At 39.6% G+C, this 21,837-nt stretch overlaps 1 long non-coding RNA gene across 5 annotated transcripts in view; it reads left to right on the top strand.

Moving 5' to 3' along the window:
- Positions 1–21,837, top strand: part of LOC102164143 (uncharacterized) — a 358,716-nt gene that overhangs the window by 170,153 nt on the left and 166,726 nt on the right. For 2 of the 5 annotated variants that reach the window (XR_014836011.1, XR_014836015.1), the window contains exon 6: positions 11,665–11,854. The exons of the other annotated variants lie outside the window; for them this stretch is intronic. This is a non-coding gene — a long non-coding RNA (uncharacterized LOC102164143). The remainder of the gene's footprint in view (positions 1–11,664; positions 11,855–21,837) is intronic. 5 annotated transcript variants of the gene reach the window in all.

The following is a 21,837-nucleotide window of genomic DNA, read 5'->3' as shown; positions in this document are numbered from 1 at the left end:
ATGTATACTGGTTTTTTTATTCTTATTTTGATTTGTATTCCCCTGATGACATTTGGGCTGGAGCATCATTTCATATTTTTATTGCCATCTTTAAATCTTCTTTGGTGAGGAACCTGTTAAGGTCTTTGGTCCATTTTTAAAATAAGGTTCTTTGTTTTCTTATTGCTGAGTTTTGAGGACTCTAATATACAGCACAAATAAACCTTTCCACAGAAAAAGAAACTCATGGACTTGGGAGAACAGACTTGTGGTTGCCAAGGGGAAGGGGGAGGAAGTGGGATGGCCTGGGAATCTGGGGTTCATAGATGCAAACAGTAGCCTTCGGAATGGGTAAGCAAGGAGATCTTGCTGTATAGCACTGAGAATTATATCTAGTCACTTATGATGGAACATGATGGGGGAAAATGTGAAAAAAAAGCGTCTGTATATGTCTGTGTGACTGGGTCACTTTGCTGTACAGTAGAAAATTGACAGAACACTGTAAACCAACTGTAATGGAAAAAATGAAAATCATTTAAAAATAATAAAGAAGAAGACATTAGAATATTTTGGATAACAATCCTTCAGCAGATGTGTCTCCTGCAAATATATATTTTTTTTTTGTCTTTTTGCTATTTCCTTGGGCCACTCCCGTGGCATATGGAGGTTCCCAGGTTAGGGGTCTAATTGGAGCTGTAGCCACCAGCCTACACCACAGCCACAGCAACTCAGGATCCGAGCCGCGTCTGCAACCTACACCACAGCTCTCGGCAACGCCGGATCTTTAACCCACTGAGCAAGGCCAGGGATCGAACCCGCAACCTCATGGTTCCTAGTCGGATTCGTTAACCACTGTGCCACGATGGGAACTCCATCCTGCAAATATTTTCTTCCAAGTCATTGACTTATCTTCTCATTATCTTGACATTGTCTTTCACACAGTAGAACTTTTCAGTTTTAATGATGTCCAGCTTATCAGTTATTTCTTTCACAATATATGCCTTTGGTATTGTATCTAAAAATACATGACCATGCCTGAGATCATCGAGGCTTTCCCCTGAGTTTTTTCTTCTAGGAGTTTTAGAGTTTTTCATTTTGCATTTAGGTTTGTGATCCACTTTGAGTTAATTTTCATGAGAAGTATAAGGTCTGTATCCCAACTTACTTTTTGCATGTGGATGAGCTGTTGTTCCAACACCCTTAGTTGAAGAGACTGTCTTTGTTCCACTGCCTTGCCTTTGCTTCTTTGCCAAAGATCATTTGACAGTATTTATGGTATGTATTTCTGGGCTCTCGATTCTGTTCTGCTGATCTGTTTGTCTGTTCTTTTGCCAATACCACACTGTCTTGATTACTCTAGCTTTGCAGTAGGTCTGGAAGTCAGATAGCATAAGTTTTTCACCTTCTTCAATAGTGTGTTTGCTATCTGGGTCTTTTGCCTTTCCATACGAACTTAGCATCAGTGTATCAATATCTATAAAGATAACTTGCCAGAGTTTTTGGTCAGGATTGCATTAAATCCATGGGTCAAGTTGGAAACTGCAGTCTTGACAATATTGCTTATTCCTTTATGTTATCCTGGAATATATCTCCATCTGTCTAGTTTCTCTTTGATTTCACTCATCAGAGTTTTGTAGTTCTCATATAGACCTTATACATATTTTGTTATAGTTAATATCAATATATTTTATTTTAGGAGGTGCTAATATACATGGTATTTTGTTTTTAATTTCAAATGCTACTCGTTTATTGTTGGTGTATAGAAAAGTCATTGACTTCTATGTATCAATCTGATACCCTACAACCTTGCTATAAACACCTATCTGCTCCAGGTGGTTTTTTTTTAATCAGTTATTTTATATTTTCTATATAGATGATGGTGGCATTTACAAACAGAGACAGTTTGAGGTCTTCTTTCATAATCTGTATACTTTCTATTTCCTTTTCCTGCCTTATTGCATTAGCAAGAAATTCCAGTACCTAAGCAATGAGGTCCTGCTGTATAGCACAGGGAACTATGTACAATCACTTGTAATAGACCATGATAGAAGATAAGAAAAAGAAACATATACATACATATGCATATATGTATACATATGACTGGGTCACTTTGCTGAGCAGAAGACATTGACCCAACACTGTAAAGCAACTATACTTTTAACAAAATCTTTTAAAATATTAATAATAATAAAAGAAATTCCAGTACAATATTGAAAAGAAGTGGTGAGAATGGGCATCCCGGCTTTGGACTTGATCTTAGTGAGAAAGAATAGCTGTATTTTTCCTAGATAATGTTTATTAAATTCAGAAAGTTCCCTTCTATTTCTAGTTTACTAAGAGTTTTTATTATGAATTTGTATTGGATTATGTCAAATGCTTTTCCTGCATCTCTTGATATGATAATAAGTTCTTCTGCTCTGAATGTGTATTTCTTGAACACAGAAATCTCCTATGGTTTCTGCCTCCTCAGTTTCTAGATGAATTTGAATAATAGTTTTATTTTTGTGGAGAAATACAAAAGTACAATGTTGCATTTTAAGCATAACGCACAGTGTTGATACCAACTGATAGCAAAGGTCTTGCTGAGTTATTTTTATTTGCCTATAGTAGCCACTTTTTCTTTTTTGTCTTTTTAGGGCCGTACCTGCGGCATATGGAGGTTCCCAGGCTAGGGGTCCAATTGGAGCTGTAGCCACTGGCCTACCCCACAGCCACAGCAACGCAGGATCCAAGTTGTGTTTGCCACCTATACCACGGCTCATGATAATGCCGGGTCCTTAACCCACTGAGCAAGGCTAGGAATCGAACCTGTGTCCTCATGGCTATTAGTCAGGTTTGTTAACCGCTGAGCCGTGACAGGAACTCCCTATATTAGCCACTTTGAATGTGTACCTAAGTTTGTGCTGCCAAAATACAGAATAGCCAGTATACAAATGCTACTATTTTGGGTGTGTTGAAACAATCAAAGAAATAGATGCCTCTACTCTATGAATCTACTCCCTCAGTGATTCTGACTTTATTTTTTCTTAAACATTTCCGAAAGTAATACTCCCTGACAGTGTTTCAAAATGAACGGGGCTTGTCAAAACCATGCCTGTGTTGTGTTAGACACCTGTGGTTTCTCAACATTAAAACCAGAACTGAACCTAAGAGAATTCTTAACTTCACAAAAAGCTCACTGAATAACATTTTCTGGTAGGATCACAGTTTCTCAAAATGAAGGAAATTATTTTATTCCCTTATTTATAGTCAATACCCCCATATTATGGTGCATTTAGGAGGCTCGTAAATGTATTACTGTGCTTTGAGTAAGGAGGATATATTTGGTTTTTCCTCATTGGGCATCTACAAGACGCAAATCTGAATGTCCTAAGTGTTTCTTTTACGAAGTTTTTGATTACATGCTTTGAACCCTTCAGGTTTTTTGCTCATAAAGACATTGATTGCAAAGCTGAAAATAGTCTGTGGCATAATCAAAAAGTGGAGGAGTTCCCTCCGTGGCAGAGTGGGTTGAGTATCTGACGGCAGTGGCTTGAAATTGCTGCAGAGGTGTGGGTTCAATCCACAACCAAGTGCAGTGGGTTGAAGGATCCGGCATTGCTGCAGCTGTGGCACAGGTTGCAGCTGTGGCTCAGATTCAGTCCCTGGCCTGGCAATTTCCATGTCATGGGTATGGCCAAAAAAACCATGGAGACTACTCTGCAATCTTGGGCTTTGATGTTCAACTACATTTAGTGTCTATTTGAGGCAAAGTCGGATAGAAAATATCTGTTTCCTTATCTACCTAGTAAACCGCAATATGGGTCTGTTATTGGTGCTTATTGAAGGAGAGATTCAGGAACATAAGTAGTCCCCCTAGCGTCTTTTTTAAACATAAGTATATGTTAGGCAATCTGATGTTTATGGAAGGTGCAGCCTTTGGATAAATGGACGTATCCAAAACACCTACACTTCCTGCTAGAATGAATTCATGGTTTGGCTTCTCAGTAAATGAAGACTTTTGCCTCGTCCCCCCTAAAAGAGAGTAAAAAGAGAAAATCATAAGAATTAATCTTGTATCTTCACTTCTCCTTGGGCCCTCACCCCACAAAAATGCAACTCCTAAAATTCACATCATAGACTTAGTTGTGACTCAAAGCAGCAGTTCCATGACTTCCTCTCCCATGACAATATGTAAACAAAAGTGAGTTCCCTTGTGGCTTAGTGGGTGAAGAACCTGACATTGGTTGCCATGAGGATGCAGGTGGGATTCCTGGCCTTGCTCAGTGTGGAAGGATCCGGCGTTGCTGCACGCTGCGGTGTAGGACACAGATGCGACTCCAGTGCAGCTGCAGCGCCAATTCCATCCCTCGAAGGGGAACTTCCATATACTGCAGACATGGATTTTTCGTTGCAATAGTTCTTCAGTGTTTAAAATTTTCAAAGCATCCACATGTGCAGACATGCAGAGCATGTTAAGTCCTTCCCTAGATTTAACAATTTTTAATATTTTGCTATATTTGCTTTGCTTATATCTGTTCGGTAAGGCTGTCAAATGAAAGATGACATGTTTTTTTACTAGTTAAATATTTCAATATCCTTTCTAAACAATGTGTAATTCTAGTTTTATTTCTCAATGCAAATAATTATTCATCATTCCATAATATCTAATACCCAGTTGAATTTCTTGTACTATCTCCAAAATGTATTTTATCCTTGGTTGACTCAACTTGGAGTTAAATCAAGGGCTGACTATAAATCTGCAATTTTTAAGGAATTAAGGAGAAAGGTGAATGCCGTTTCTATAACAGTTTCTATAACATCGCATACTATTTTTATTCCAGTACAGTTATTAATGAGGAATAATGCACAGATATGTTAGCGTGCAAAGTAGGTTATAATTACTAAATTGTTTAGTGGTTATCTTAATAATACTAAATTGCCAAAACCAACTATACTCATAATAGGTTAAGTTTCACCTATCACCTCTATCTAGTGTAATTCTGTTCCATCTTAGAAAATAATTTTTGTCTGTAAAGTGTCTCCACTTTAATCTCTTTTTCTGCTTCCTGACTCATTTTCAGGAGTTCCTTTATGTAGCTATTTTACATTATTTACCTCTGTTAACATTTACAGTTGTCTACGATTGATTTAACAAACGTTCCTATAGGAGTTGCTTTTCCAGTGCAGTGGAAACGAATCCAACTAGTATCCACGAGGATGCAGGTTCGATCCCTGGCCTTGCTCAGTGGGTTAAGGATCCAGAGTTGCTGTGAGCTGTGGTGCACATCATGAACACAGCTTAGATCCTGCTTTGCTGTGGCTGTGGTGTTTGCCAGCAGCGGTAGCTCCGAGTCAACCCCTAGCCTGGAAACTTCCATACGCCGTGGGTGCTGCCCTAAAAAGCAAAAAAAAAAAAAAAAAAAAAAGAGAGAGAGAGACAGAGACAGAGAAACAAATCATCAATCCAGTCTGAGTATTGAGCTTCCTTTGTGATTGCAATCATTCTATTCATGGAATGGCACAAATTGGAATTAGCATCCTGGGGTCCATCACACAAACAGGATGCAGTTTCTTGTGGTAAGAGAGTTAGTTTGCACTGTTAATTTCTCGGCAAGTCCTCTTATTTATAAACCAGAGAGTTGATGACCTGAGCGTTTACCTAAGGGCAATAACAAATTAAGTGTTTTGTTATGAAAAGTGTGTATACAATTCTCCACTCATTGTAGCCTGTGTGTGTATTATCACCTGTCTGTGCTGTGAACCCTGAAACAAAACTATCTCAGGGGAGGTGGTGTGTCGGGGGAGATGGGCAGAGAGAGAGAGGAAGAAAGCGAAAACCAATGATAACCAAGAAACAGTTGCAAAGAACTTTCACATGCCTCCAGATCTTTGTGCATTTATTACCCTGAGCGCTTTCTGCAAACAAGGCTGAAATGTGTGTCATTTACCCTCCCACCTTTCTTGGCAGCCATGCTCAGCCAATAAGAGATATCTTGTAAACTTGGATCAAACCGAAGGATGGAAACACTTGCAACAAAGACACGGAAGTGTTTCTGAGCTCCTGGTGTGCTGCTGTTCCATGTCAAGGATATTTAAGCAGAGCAAAGAAGGTTGCCTGCCAGCTGTTTTCCCTACAGCCAGGATACCAGCCATGCACCTATGCAGGAGATGTTCAAAAAAATATTCAAGAGATGAGTAAGCCCCATGGTCTTTATTGCATCTCTCCTGACATCTGAAACTGTTTTGCCCCATAAGTCATTTCACCTATAAAATGTATTGGGGGCAGATGTTTTTTAACCATTTTTTAAATTGAAGTATAGCTAACTTGCAGGGTTGCGTTACTTCCAGGTACACAGGCAAATGACTCAGTTATACATACATTTTTTTTTTCCAGATTATTTTCCATTGGGGATCCTTACAAGATACGGATAGGTTGAATTTTAAATACATTTTTCAAATGAACACTCATTTTGTAGTGGATCCTGCTATTTGGCTTGATGCCTTTTTCAAACTCCTGGAAAGTTTCTATATTTGCATCCATCTTTTGTTTTCATGAAATGCATTCCTCTCACTCAATTACTTCACCCCCCCCCCAAAAAAAAACTTGCAGAGCAATTGCCCAAAACTCTTCAATAAGGACAGAAAATGGTACAAAGGAATATAATGAGTTGGTGATAACTATTTTCGTAATCAGGTGGCATGCCAAGCAAACAGACAAATTTGCAGTTAACCCTTATGGGTACCATGCAGTATTGACTTAAGTTAGTTTGAAGAGAAATTGTAGAAATTGTGTTCCTGTTCATATTTTCATTTATTTATGTATTCAATACCTGTTTTTTGATAAATGTCCAGGTAGGGTGCTGTTTTATTTATTCAGTACTTGTTTTCTGATAAAGAAATATCCAGGGAGAGAGTTCCCATTGTGGCTCAGCAGGTGAAGGACTGGATGTTGGTGAGGATGAGGATATAATCCCTGGCCTCGGTCACTGGGTGAAGCATCCGGTGTTGCCACAAGCTCTGGCATAGGTCGCAGATATGGCTCAGATCTGGTATTGCTGTGGTCATGGCGTAGGCCTGCAGCTGCAGCTCCAATTCCACCCCTAGCCCGGGAACTTCCCTATACTGCAGGTGCAGCCATAAAAAAGAAAGAAAGGAAAAGCAATGTCCAGGTAGGGTAGTGTTTTAGAAGAATATACTAGCATACACTCTTGAAATGGTTAACATAGAGCAAGTGGGCTGGGGGGGGGGGGGGAGGCGGTGCAAGCGTGGGGATATGGGCTGCAATTTTCAATAAGGCCTAAAGGAGGAAAACGTTAAGACATACATGAAGAAGGGCTTAGCGGGGGTGGGGGGTGGGTGACGGAGCTGCACAGAGCTGGGGACCCACCAATGAAGGGACCCCCAAGGCAGGAGTGAGCAGGTAACCCCTGGCTAGAAGGAAGGTCAGGTAAAGCACGTGGCAGAGACCAGATATTTCAGTCTGTCACACTGACCACAGTGGGGAGCTGTTGCCAAGTACTGAGCAAGGCACTGGTCCTGGACTTATCTTGCTGGGATGCGCCCGAGAGGTGTGCCTCACCTGGTGGAGACCAAGGATGCAGAGATGCTCGAGGGGGAAAAAAATGGTGGCTCAGCCTTCAGGGGGATGCCATTGAGCTTGCTCAGAAGTGGTGTCTGATTCTCAGTCTCTTTCAAAGGTTTGGTCAGAAGGATTCATCGGACCGATGAGAGGTAGGCTATGAAAGAAAAGAGAGGGAAAGATGTCCACAGGTTTAGAAACCTGAGAATGGTTGACAGTTTCAACAGCTCACAGCTAAATTCAAAGCCCATGCTTGTAAGAACCCTCTAGATGGAGACTGCTTTGAAATTCATAGTTTTGAAACAGGAAGGGATATTAGTGTTGTCAGATATTAGCAGCTTCATCACAGGTGTCATTGAAATTGTGTGTCATTCTATTAAAAAAAAAAAGAAAAGATTTCACTTTAAAGCATTATGACTCCCCCCACCCAGCATTTCAGGGTTCCATTTACTTTAAAAATTCTCTTCCATTGTATTGTAGAGAGCTTTGATATACAGATTTGGGAAATCAGTGCTATCTTGCTGTTTCATTAAACTGAAGGAAAAATAGTGAGGGGGTCTCAAGAGAAATTGAAATAAGTAATATTGTGGTATTTGAGAGGAAAATTGGCTTTTTACTAAAACGCGGAAATAGGTAGATTCATTCTTCTGAAACAAAATGTTTGTTAATAGTATTCCTGTTGTGGTTTCCATTTTTAAAAAACTACGATTCCTATTTAAAAGTATATCAAGAGCATTTCTAACATAGCATAGTCTTTAATTATTCCCATGTTACAGATAAAAGAACTTTTGTAAGTAAGAAGATGAAGGCAAAACTACTGAGTGATAATGGGAGATAACCAACCACAGCATAAAATTAGGTTAAGAACTGCTAGTTAGAAGTTCCCATGATGGCTCAGCAGAAATGAACCTGACTAGCATCTGCAGGTTCCATCCCTGGCCTCATTTAGTGGGTTACGGATCTGGTGTTGCCATGAGCTGTGGTGTAGATCTCAGATGAAGGCAGGTCTGGCGTTGCTGTGGCCGTGGCATAGGCTGGCAGCTACAGCTCCAGTTGGACCCCTAGCCTGGGAACTTCCGTATGCTGTGGGTGCAGCCAAAAAAAACCCCCCTGCTGGTTAAAAGTAACAGCACACATAGGTGGAATGGATATTTTAATAAAAAGACGGTTCCCTGCTAACTTTGAAATAATTTTAATTCTAACTAAAAACAAATCAACATGAGAAAAATGAAGGAAATCATTGCAAACAAAATAAAATGCAGAATGCAAACAAACCAACAAAAAATAACTTCAGGAAAAATTTCAATGCAAACAGATATCTCCATCAATTTTTCTATTTTAAGGAGGTTTTAATACACAGTCATTGGAATTAGAAAGCATTTGTCAGATAAAGGAGCATGAATTCATAGTAATAGGTCCGAGATAGAAATTGGAATCTCTTTTTAATATTGAAACCAAGGTTCCCCACAATTCAAAAAGATACATGCACCTGTATGTTCATAGCTGCACTGTTCACAATAGCCAAGGCATGAAAACAACCTAAATGTCCCACCAACAGATGAATGGAATACTACTCACCCATAAAAAGAATGAAATAATGGCATTTGCAGCTGGGTACAACTTAAGATTCTCCTACTAGGTGAAGTGAGTCAGAACGAGAAAGACAAATACCATATGATATCACCTTATGTGGAATCTAAAATATGGCACAAATAAACCTATCTACAGAACAGAAACAGACTCGCAGACATGGAGTGAGTGGTTGCTAAGGGGGAGGGAGAGGGAATGGGAGGGTCTGGGAGTTTGGGGTGAGTAGATGCAAACTGTGACGTTGAGAATGGATAAGCAATGAGGTCCTACAGCACAGGGAACTCTATCCAGTCTCTTGGGATAGAATAGGATGGAAGATAATGTAAGAAAAAAAATGTGTATATATATATGTGTGTGTGTGTGTGTATGTGTGTATATGTACATGTGTATATATAATGTACATATGTGTATACATATGTATGTGTGTGTATGTGTACATGTTTGTGTATATATATGTGTGTACATATGTATATACATGTATACATATACACATACATATATACACACAGATACACATGTGTGTATGTATGACTGGGTCACTTTGCTGGATACCAGGAATTGGCACAACATTGTAAATCAACTATACTCTAAAAAAAAGAAAATTTCTCGAAGAAATTCATTTAAATATCCCAGTTGAAAAGTACTGTAATTCAGAATCACTTAGTTCTAGCAAAATCATCTAAGAAGTGCGAAGTTTCACAAATTGTTTAGAAAGAGGCTAGAGAAACCTGTTTTCATAGATAATGATATTATGTTTAATCTGTATATACACAACAAACCAGTTTTCAGTCCTATTTTTGAATAACTTTTTTTTGTCTTCAGGAACCCACTCAGTTTTTAATGGATTGCTTTATGCAGGAAATAAGACACACTTACACTTTCTTTTACCTTTTATCATCTTTATTCATTCATTTTCTGATTCATGGATATACTTTTTATAGGAAACTCAGACATTGTAAGTACAATTGAAACATCTTTTGACGAATGAGAAATTTTTCTTTTTTTAATTGACGTGCAGTTGATCTATAGTATTATGTAGGTTACAGGTGTACAATATAGTGATTCACAATTTTTAAAGGTTATCCTGCATTTATGGTTGTTACAGAATATTGGCTCATTCATTGTGCTGTATAATATATCCATATATCCATATATAGTAGTTTGTACCTCTTAATTCCCAACCTTCATGTTGTCTTTCCTCTTACTGGCAACCACTGTTGTTTTCTATATCTGTAAGTCTGCTTGTTTGGTGTAACATTCACTGGTTTGTTGTATTTTTTGGATTCCACATATAGGTGATATCCTAGAGTATTTGTCTCTTTCTGTCTTAGTCCACTTAGCGTAATACCCTCCAAGTCGATCCATGTTGCTGCAAATTTCATTCTTTTTCATGGCTGAGTAATATTCCGTTGTATCTATGTACCACATCTTCTTAATCCATTCATCTGTCCATGGACATTGAGGTGGCCTCCATGTATTGGCTGTCATAAATAGTGCTGCTGTGGATATGTGGGTGCATGGATCCTTTCAATTTAGTGTTCTTATTTTTTCCAAATATATTTCCAGGAGTGGAATTGCTGGGTTGTATGGTATCTCTATTTTTTAGTTTTTCCGAGGAACCACCATACTGTTTTCCACAGCAGCTGCACCAGTGTACACGCCCATAAAGACTGTAGGAGGATTCCCTCTTGTCCACATCCTCATCAGTGTTTATTATTTTATTTTATTTTATTTTTTGTCTTTTTTTTTTTTTTTTGCCATTTCTTGGGCCGCTCCAGCGGCATATGGAGGTTCCCAGGCTAGGGGTCTAATCGGAGCTGTAGCCACCGGCCTACGCCAGAGCCACAGCAACGCGTGATCCAAGCCGCGTCTGTAACCTACACCACAGCTCACGGCAATGCCGGATCCTTAACCCACTGAGCAAGAGCAGGGATCGAACCCGCAACCTCATGGTTCCTAGTCGGATTCGTTAACCACTGCGCCACGACGGGAACTCCTATTATTTGATTTTAAATGGATTGGAGAAATTTGGCAGGTTGGTGCATTCACTCCTTTGCCCACAATCAAAGATGGTAAAAATGAGACGTAGACCGAGACCGTGAAAATCAATGTCCGTCAGTTCACATATATGCAGATGATAAGCATAACTGTTCATGGTCAAATATGCAGAGAATTTTTAAAAATCATACAATAGGAAACTATTCTTAACTTGAAACCCATGCTTACTGTTTTTTATCGTTTCTCAAAGTACGGATTCTATTTCGCTTTCAATGACCACGTGTATTTTTAAATTAAAATATCACACTGATTTGATCATGTCATGAAAAATTCTTCCATTCCATGATGTTAGTGGCTACCCATGAATCCTTCCAAGGTATGGATTTTATTTTTGGCAGTTGAGGTCAATGCATCAGTCTGGGTATCCAAAGGGATGCAGGGGCAGAAATGAGACTTCGCCCCATGGTGAGAGCAGGGTTGCACACCCTGTCATGAGGTCATTTTAAACATCTGACTCTGGTCCTTGACGTCTACAGTCAGAAGGAGAAGATGAACATCAGGCGAAGAGAAAAGGAAGCGACAGAAACTGTTTATGCATCAGAGCACCACCTGGAGCGCGTGACTCATCCTTTATATGGCTATGGGAATACGGCTACAATGCAGGGTAGTTGCAAAACTCAATGAAATGTTGGAGACACAGCCCTTGGGATGCCACCTGATATAAAGGTTAGTACTAGGAGTCCTTTCCAGGACTAGTAGACCAAGTAGTGCTAGTACTAGTAGACCAAGTAGTACTAGTACTAGCAACACTAGTAGTGCTTTCCAGTACTAGTAGTCTAACTTGTTGCCTTTGAGTGCTTGTGGTGGCAACAGCAAGGTTTGTATTGATAACTTCACCAAACTCTTCATAGAGCACGTTCCTCTTAACTACCACTAGAACGGGGCAATTCTCTCCCATTTCATGAAGCAAATTAATTCCCATCTTTTAAAAGCCTTCTTTACGTTAAGCTCTGTTTCAACATCAGCTTATGTTTCAAAGGCTTGCATTCATTTTTAAACACTTACATACAAACAAGGGAAGACATCGGCTGTCCTAAAAACTTTAAAGAAACAATTTGTTATTAGAAAACGCACACCAGGTATTTCAATATTTGGAGTGAGGAAAATGTCAGAAATGTATCTTTGGGGGGTATTCTTTTACTTTCTAGCATATACGATTTTTTTTTTCTTTGATATTCTGTAGGGCGTTCTGAATGTCAAAAATCTGGTCAAATGGTATCCTCAGTTAATTTTTTTAAAAAAACCTTCAGCAATAATACTAGAAACCAGAGATCGCCACCAGAGGTAACATTTGAATGTGCCATGGAGAGAAGACTCAGATCATCCTGGAGAGCTTAGGAAGTGATAATGTAAAGCTTTAACTACATGTTTAAAAATATGCCTCAGCATTTTGAGGCGAGAACGTTTGTCTGCAACTGCGATGATTGCTCACCTAGAATTAGCACCTGCAGATCCATCTAATAAGATATCTGTTTGGAATGAGAGCTCCACTGATCTATGTTCATTATCACCACTATAAAGCATCTAGGAAACCAGCTGGAGGTTTTCTAGAACAGAGAAGATGCCTTTAGATCAATGGCTCCCAGATTTTTTTCAAAGCTTTCTGTATTTTAAAAAATTGTGTAGAGGGAGTTCCCATCATGGCTTAGCAGTAAGGAACCCGACTAGCATCCATGAGGAAGCAGGTTTGATCCCTGGCCTCGCTCAGTGGGTTAAGGACCCGGCATTGCCATGAGCTGTGGTGTAGGTCACAGACACGGCTCGGATCTGGCATTGGTGTGGCTGTGTAGGTCTGCAGCTGCAGCTCCGATTTGTCCCCTAGCCCAGAAGCTTCCATACACCATACACTTCCATGGCACCATATGTAGAAGGTGCCAGACTAAATCAGGTTTTATATCAGATCAGTTAACTGGGGATTAATCTCACCAGTTTAACTTTTTTTCAGGAAGGCTTGCTAAAAGAATGTGAGCCACTTGTGCCATCAAGATCATTCTCTTTCTTTCTTTTTAAAAATTTTACTGGAGTAAAATTGGCTTACATTACTGTTTTAGTTTCAGGTATATAGCAAAATGCATCAGTTGTATATATACGTATGGGTATAACTCTTTTTTTCCTGTATAGATGATTACAAACTCTTGAGTAGATTTTCCTGTGCTATAGAGTAGATTCTTATTAAATCGTCTATTGTATACAGTCATGTGTATGTATTATCCCCACCCTTCCCAATCCTTCCTTCTCCACCATGATTTCACCTGTGGTAACCGTGAGATTGATTTTGAAATCTGTGAGTTGGTTTCTGTTGTATAAATAAATGCTTTTGTATCAGTTTTATTAGATTCTACCTGTCAGTGATATCATATGATATTTGTTTTTCTCTGACTTCATTCATATAGTAGGATAAGCTCTAGGTCCATTCTTGTTGCTGCAAACGGCATTATTTTGTTCTGTTTTATGGCTAATAGTCCTTTGTACACATATACCGCATTTTCTTTATCCATTCCTCTTTCCATAGACATTGAGGTGGCTTCTGTGGCTTGGCTACTGTAAATAGTGCTGCTCTGAACATTGCGATACAGGTATCTCTTCAAAAGGTGGTTTTCTCCAGATAGATGCCCAGGAGTGGGATTGCTGGATCATATAGGAGCTCTGCATTACATTTTTAAAGGAACCTCCCTACTGTCCTTCATAGTGATGGCACCAATTTAAATTCTCACCAACATATGAAGGAGGGTTCTCTTTTCGCTACACCCTCTCCAGCATTTACTGTTTCAGACTTTTTGAAGATGGCCATTCTGACCATTATAGTTTTGATTCATTATTTCTTTAATAATGAGTGATATGGAGCATCTTTTCATGTGTTTTTTGTTTGTTTCGGCCATCTGTATGTCCTCTTTGGAGAAATGTCTGTATCCATCTTGTGCCCATTTTTTGATGGGGCTGCTTTCTTTTTTGATGTAAAGCTGCATGAAATGCTTCTATATTTTGGAGACTAATCCCTGATCTGTTGCTTCATTTGCACCAATTTTCTCCCAGACTGTGAGTTTTCTTTTTTTCAATGGTTTGCTTTGACATGAAAAACTTTTATATTTAAAGAGGTCCCCTTTGTTTATTTCTGTTTTTATTTTCATTATTCTAGGAGGTGGATCCAAAAAGATATGGAGGTGATTTCTATCAAAGAGTGTTCTGCCTGTGTTTTCCTCTAGGAGTTTTATAGTATCTGGCCTTATATTTAGGTCCTTAATCCATTCTGAGTTTACTTTTGTGTATGGTGTAAGAGATTGTCCTAATTTCATTCTTTTATATGTAACTGTCCAGTTTTCCCAGCACCACTTATTGAAGGAACTTTCTTTTCTCCATTGTATTGTCTTGTGTCCTTTGTCATAGATTAGTTGATGTAAGTGTTTGAGTTTATTTCTGGGCTTTTGATCCTGTCCCGCTGATCTGTATTTCTGTTTTTGTGTCCGTACCATACTGTTTTGATGACTGTAGCTTTATAGTATAATGTGAAGTCAGGAAACCTGATTCTTCCAGTTGCGTTTTCCTTTTTCAAGATTGCTTTGGCTCTTCAGGGTCTTTCATGTTTCCATACAAACTTTAAAATATGTTGTTAGTCTGTGAAGAATGTCATTGGTAATTTGATAGGGCCGATCATTTTAAATTTATGTCTGTAAAAGAAATACACTTTTACGGAGTGTTTCCATTTCTAATTGATACTGAAATGGCACCCATACGCAAAGTGTAGAAGACTCAGAGAAAGCAGAAAGGAATTAAAGAAGATGTCCAGAGATAAAAGATGAGATTATGTGGAATAAAAGGGCATGAAAAATATTTTTTTGACATGGTGGTTATGAACAAGCATAGAGGAAAATAAGACTGAGATTTGAACACACAAGACCTTTGTTTCCCATAGCAGGCAGTGGAGGGTTTCCCAGTACTGTGGACTGGGAACCTTCAGGAGTTCTGGCTTTCTGTGCCCTCAGAGAAGTCACTTCAGGGAAGCATTGTAACAAACCTTGTAGGCTTTGATTTCTATTGCTCCCTTTCTTGTTAAGAATCCAAGTCACAATAGCCAGGACATGGAAACAATCCAAATGTCCATCGACAGATGATTGGATTCAGAAGATGTGGTATATATACACAATGGAATACTACTCAGCCATAAAAAAGAACGACATAATGCCATTTGCAGCAACATGGATGAAGCTAGAGAATCTCATCCTCAGTGAAATGAGCCAGAAAGACAAAGACAAATACCATATGATATCACTTATAACTGGAATCTAATATCCAGCACAAATGAACATCTCCTCAGAAAAGAAAATCATGGACTTGGAGAAGAGACTTGTGGTTGCCTGATGGGAGGGGGAGGGAGTGGGAGGGATCGGGAGCTTGGGCTTATCAGACACAACTTAGAATAGATTTACAAGAAGATCCTGCTGAATAGCATTGAGAACTATGTCTAGATACTCATGTTGCAACAGAAGGAAGGCTGGGGGAAAAACTGTAATTGTAATGTATACATGTAAGGATAACCTGACCCCCTTGCTGTACAGTGGGAAAAAAAAAAAAAAAAGAATCCAAGGCTAAATATCACACAGGTGTTCATGGCCAGTCCTAAGCACCCATCCACTTTCTCTAATTTTCTTTTAGGAAGGGTAAGGGGAGAACACATGTGTGTGTGTTGGGTCTGAAGGATAGCTGAGTTCATATTTAAAATACACATCATTGACGCATGCAACAAAGGTTTTTTCTAATGAAGCCTTTGCTGGCATTGTATCTTACTTCCATTTTTCACTCTCAACCTCTTGAGAAGATTAATTTTTGTCCTTAGAATATAATTTATGGGTTATTGCTCTTGCTTGTGTACGTATGTATAAATATATATGTGCATGTATATGTAGATAGATACATAGATGTGTTAATAGCTTAGAGAGATAGATGATAGATAGATAGCTAGATAGATAGATGGATGCATGGTTGGATAGATGGATGGATGGATGGCCAGATGGATGGATGGATGGATTGATAGATGAATGATTCAATTGGTGAATGGACAGTGAGAGAGAGAGGAGGGGGGTAGAAATGGATATAGAGGGAGAAAAAGAATTTTTATTTTCCTCTTTTCTCATAGTAGCTTTATTACACATCTTCGATATTCCTTGGAGGAATCTTAAATCCAGGTTTTCTAGTCTATTGAGTCAGAATATCTGAATACCCATTGCCATCATAAAATACCTTTCTGCAAAATCTTATAGGGAAATTTTGCTTCACAGTTTTAAGCAGTGTCTTTTTAGTTTGTCTAGCTCTATTTAAAATCACATTTTTGGTGCAAGTACCCCAAATTTTCTTTTTAACAAAATATTATTGTTGTATTTATTTCCATTTCCCACTTTCAATCCTTCAATGAAATTATTTTTTTCCCTTTGGAATATGATTTATGGTCTATTTCTCTGCCTTGTTTGTGTGTCCATAAATGCAGTTGACCCTTGAATAATGCAGCATTGGAGGGGTGTTATGGGCATTGACTGTCTGTACAGTCTAAAATCTACATGTAATGTATACTCTCTGTTTCCACATTTCCTCCATATTTACAGTGCCACATCCATGGATTCAATGAACTGCATATTATGTAGTACTGTATAATTTACCATTAAAAAATATGCATATGCATATAAGTGGGCCATGCTGTTCAAGGGTCAACTGTACATATATGCATATGTACAAACTCATGTTTTTCAAGGGTCAACTGTACATATATTCATATATATGTAGATAGATTGTTGGCTGGATGAATGATTGGATGTGTGGATAGATGGTGGATAAGATGATGGGTGGGTGGATGGATGGATAGATGACTAGATGGATGATTGAATGGAAGGATGGATGATTGATTGCATGGATGTATGACTGGATGGATAGATAGATGGAAGGATGGATGATTGGATGGATAGATGGAGGGATGGATAGATAGATGGAGTGATGGATAGGTGGAAGGATGAATGATTGGGTGGATGGAAAGATGGAAGGATAGATAGATGGAGTGATGGATAGGTGGAAGGATGAATGATTGGGTGGATGGAAAGATGGAAGGATAGATAGATGGAGTGATGGATAGGTGGAAGGATGAATGATTGGGTGGATGGATAGTGGAAGGATAGATGATTGGATGGATGGATAGATAGATGGAAGGATGGATAGATAGATGGAGTGATGGATAGGTGGAAGGATGAATGATTGGGTGGATGGAAAGATGGAAGGATAGATAGATGGAGTGATGGATAGGTGGAAGGATGAATGATTGGGTGGATGGATAGATGGAAGGATAGATGATTGGATGGATGGATAGATAGATGGAAGGATGGATAGATAGATGGAGTGATGGATAGGTGGAAGGATGAATGATTGGGTGGATGGAAAGATGGAAGGATAGATAGATGGAGTGATGGATAGGTGGAAGGATGAATGATTGGGTGGATGGAAAGATGGAAGGATAGATAGATGGAGTGATGGATAGGTGGAAGGATGAATGATTGGGTGGATGGATAGTGGAAGGATAGATGATTGGATGGATGGATAGATAGATGGAAGGATGGATAGATAGATGGAGTGATGGATAGGTGGAAGGATGAATGATTGGGTGGATGGAAAGATGGAAGGATAGATAGATGGAGTGATGGATAGGTGGAAGGATGAATGATTGGGTGGATGGATAGATGGAAGGATAGATGATTGGATGGATGGATAGATAGATGGAAGGATGGATAGATAGATGGAGTGATGGATAGGTGGAAGGATGAATGATTGGGTGGATGGAAAGATGGAAGGATAGATAGATGGAGTGATGGATAGGTGGAAGGATGAATGATTGGGTGGATGGAAAGATGGAAGGATAGATAGATGGAGTGATGGATAGGTGGAAGGATGAATGATTGGGTGGATGGATAGTGGAAGGATAGATGATTGGATGGATGGATAGATAGATGGAAGGATGGATAGATAGATGGAGTGATGGATAGGTGGAAGGATGAATGATTGGTTGGATGGAAAGATGGAAGGATAGATGATTGGATGGATGGATAGATAGATGGAAGGATGGATAGATAGATGGAGTGATGGATAGGTGGAAGGATGAATGATTGGTTGGATGGAAAGATGGAAGGTTAGATGATTGGATGGATGGATAGATAGATGGAAGGATGGATGGATAGATGGAGTGATGGATAGGTGGAAGGATGAATGATTGGGTGGATGGAAAGATGGAAGGATAGATAGATGGAGTGATGGATAGGTGGAAGGATGAATGATTGGGTGGATGGAAAGATGGAAGGATAGATAGATGGAGTGATGGATAGGTGGAAGGATGAATGATTGGGTGGATGGATAGATGGAAGGATAGATGATTGGATGGATGGATAGATAGATGGAAGGATGGATAGATAGATGGAGTGATGGATAGGTGGAAGGATGAATGATTGGGTGGATGGATAGATGGAAGGATAGATGATTGGATGGATGGATAGATAGATGGAAGGATGGATGATTGGGTGGATGATTGGATGAAAGTATGGATGATTGATTGGATGGATGGATGAATGGATGGATGGATAGATGGAAGGATGGATGATTAGATGGATAGATAGATAGTGAACAAGAGAGACAGACAATTTGATTTTTTTCCTCTTTTCTTATAATGGATTTGTTACATATCCTCCACATGACAACCCTTGGGTGAATCTCAAATCCTAAGTTGTCCACTCTATAGACTGAGAATGTCTGAACACACATTTCCATCATAGAAAGCCCTTCTACAAAATTTCATAGGGAAATCTGGCTTAACAGTTTTAAACAGTGTCTTTTTTTCAGTCTCCCTAGAAACGTGCTCCTCCTCCATGGCAGCTGTTTGGATTACCACTCAGAAGCAGGGTAGAGAGAGATCCCAGACCTGTAGAATCAGAATATGAATTTTCACAGCAATCTGTGAGCCCATGCCATTCGAGAAGCACTGCTTGCTTGTGTCTAAGTCAACTCTTGGTCACAAACATTCAAGAGTCGTCACCAAGCATACTGGGAGGGAAATGAGGTGCAATAAAAGACAGCACAAGGCCACAATCACAGAAAAGGGGTACATCTTGGTGGGAGTCAATAGTCAACCAAATCAGTCTACACTTGATGCAGCTGAATTATTATATAATTCTTCAGAATGAGAGGATGTCTTGTGAGGTCTGCCAGCATTGAATATTTATCCCGCCTGGCTTTCTATCCATCATTTATCATGTATGCCTCAATCTTCACCCTGAATTACGGTGATATGTTTGGACAGTGGAATCTCAGGCTGGGATGGGAGATTTTTATGTATGGAAACCACATTTGAGACTGCCTGGGTGGGGAGCTATACAATATACTGAACTGAAATAAATGCCGCATTTTATTTGGGAGTTGAAACAACAGCAGCCAATGTCTTCTGTATTTTTAATACCTTTGAATCTTTAATTTTCCTTGAAGTATATTTGATTTACAATGTTGTATTAATTTCTGCTATACAGCAAAGTGATTCTGTTATACATACATATATATATATATATATATATATTCTTTTGTATATATTATGGTTTATCCTAAGATATTGAATACTGCTCCCTATACTAAACATTAATGCCATGTTGCTTATTCTATGTTTAGCTGATATTGGCTAACCCCAACCTCTCACACCATCCCTCCTCCAACCCCCTCCCCTTGGCAACCACAAGTCTGTCCTCTACAGCTGATGTGTCCTGAATCCCTCCATACTCTGTGAAAACCACAGCATCATATACCCAGCAGCTTACCTGAAAGGCTGTTAACACTGAAGTGTCAGCTTTAACACCTGGGGCTCTGCCTTTAGCTGGCCAACCATGCATCTGCCCATGAACTTTCATACAAATTGCAGCTGGAAAGCTGTTTCCAAGTCAAGGATGCTCTGAAACAAGGGACCGCATTTGGTGGCTCCCTTTTCTGTCTTAGTTTGATACTCCCCCTTCCATGGGAATCCCGAATATGATTCTGTAGCGATCAGATTATATCGCCATTGAAAGATACAGGTATATTTTGAAAATTACAGAGCAGGAGAAAATTAAGAGCTATACCCACCCCTATCATCATAGCTATAACTACACAGCAGTGGCTAGCATCCTTCCCTGTCACACTTATCCATAATTCTTATTATTTAGGGTGACATCAGGTTCATTCCTTCACTGCTGTCTTGTCTGACTAGACTCTGGTGAGCTGAATTATGGCCCCTAAAATAGCTCCATGCCCTACTGTTTCAAGCCTGTGAATACACGTCTTGACATGGTCAAAGGGATTTCGCAGATGTGGTTACTTTGCGGATCTGGAGATGGCGAGATGATGCTGGGGGATCCAGGTAGGCCCAGTGTCATCACAAGGGTCTTTATGGAAGGAAGGAAGGAAGGAAGGAAGGAAGGAAGGAAGGATGCTTGAATCCTAGAGAAGATGTGAGAACTAAAAAAGAAGTCCAAGAGGGAGCTTTGAAATTGCTGTGCTGCTGGCTTTGAACAGATAAAAGAGCCACAAGCCAGGGGAGGTAGGTGACCTCCAGAAGCTGGAAACAGCAAGGAGATGGATTCGTTGAGAAGGAACACAGCCCTGGGGACCCATGTCCAACTTCTGGGCATAGATAGAAGTCATGAGTTTGGGCTGCTTTCAGCCGCTACTTTTGGGGCTCTGTCCATTGCAGCAGCAATAAGGAAAGCAATCAGTTGCCCCTTAGGTGATGTGGATTTGCTGAACCACACGGTCTACTTATTCAAGCATTTTTTTTCCCAATAAATTTGTACTACGCTATTACACCATCTGTGGTTGGTTGGATTCATGGATATGAAACAGTAGATGCAAAGCACCAGCAGGAGCATCCATAGATTTGGGTTTCTGTAGCAGGTCCTGGCTCCAATCTTCACAGATACCCAGGGACGAGTGGACATACTCCAATACAGAGTCATGTTACTGTTTTTTCTGGTTTGCTTAAAGATACATTTTCTCTCTTGCAGAGCATTTACCCTTTCCATTGCTAGCAAGTGAGAATGCTCTTCTTGCCTTGCATGCACACCTTTACTGTGAGCTTATGTGTAGGGGAACTTCTCATTCCTATTTTTAATGTCCAAGGCCAGTGTATTACCAGGATAATCAAAGGCTGAGTTATTTTCATCTATGAATCATAGGATTAATTGTCACCATTCCTCTTGGGTTAAAAAGCCATCATGGACTATGAGGGGTTGATAGGAGGTAAAATTTGTAGACTCTTAAAAAGATGTTGTTGTTGTTTTTATTTTGCTTTTTAGGACTACACACACGGCATATGGAGGTTCCCAGGCTAGGGGTTGAATCAGAGCTGCAACTGCCGGTGTATACCACAGTAACGCCAGATCTGAGCCACATCTGTGACGTACACCACAGTTCACGGCAACACCAGATACTTAACCCACTGAGCAAGGCCAGGGATGGAACCCACCTCCTTATGGACACTAGTTGGGTTCGTTACTGCTGAAGCCACAATGGGAACGCCCTTAAAAAGTTTTTATCTAGAAAAATTAGGGATTCACAGAAGTTGCAAAAAGAAAAGAAAGAGAAACAAAGTTCATTGAGGTTGATAGAAT

The sequence above is a fragment of the Sus scrofa genome, chromosome Y, assembly GCF_054392235.1.
Source record: "Sus scrofa isolate SSC_HxYL_T2T_F1_AM1 chromosome Y, Sscrofa_HxYL_maternal_Yorkshire_Landrace_v2.0, whole genome shotgun sequence".
NCBI classification, from domain to species: Eukaryota; Metazoa; Chordata; class Mammalia; order Artiodactyla; family Suidae; genus Sus; species Sus scrofa.
Note: the sequence above shows the minus strand (reverse complement) of the source record. Positions and strands in the feature narration are given on the sequence as shown.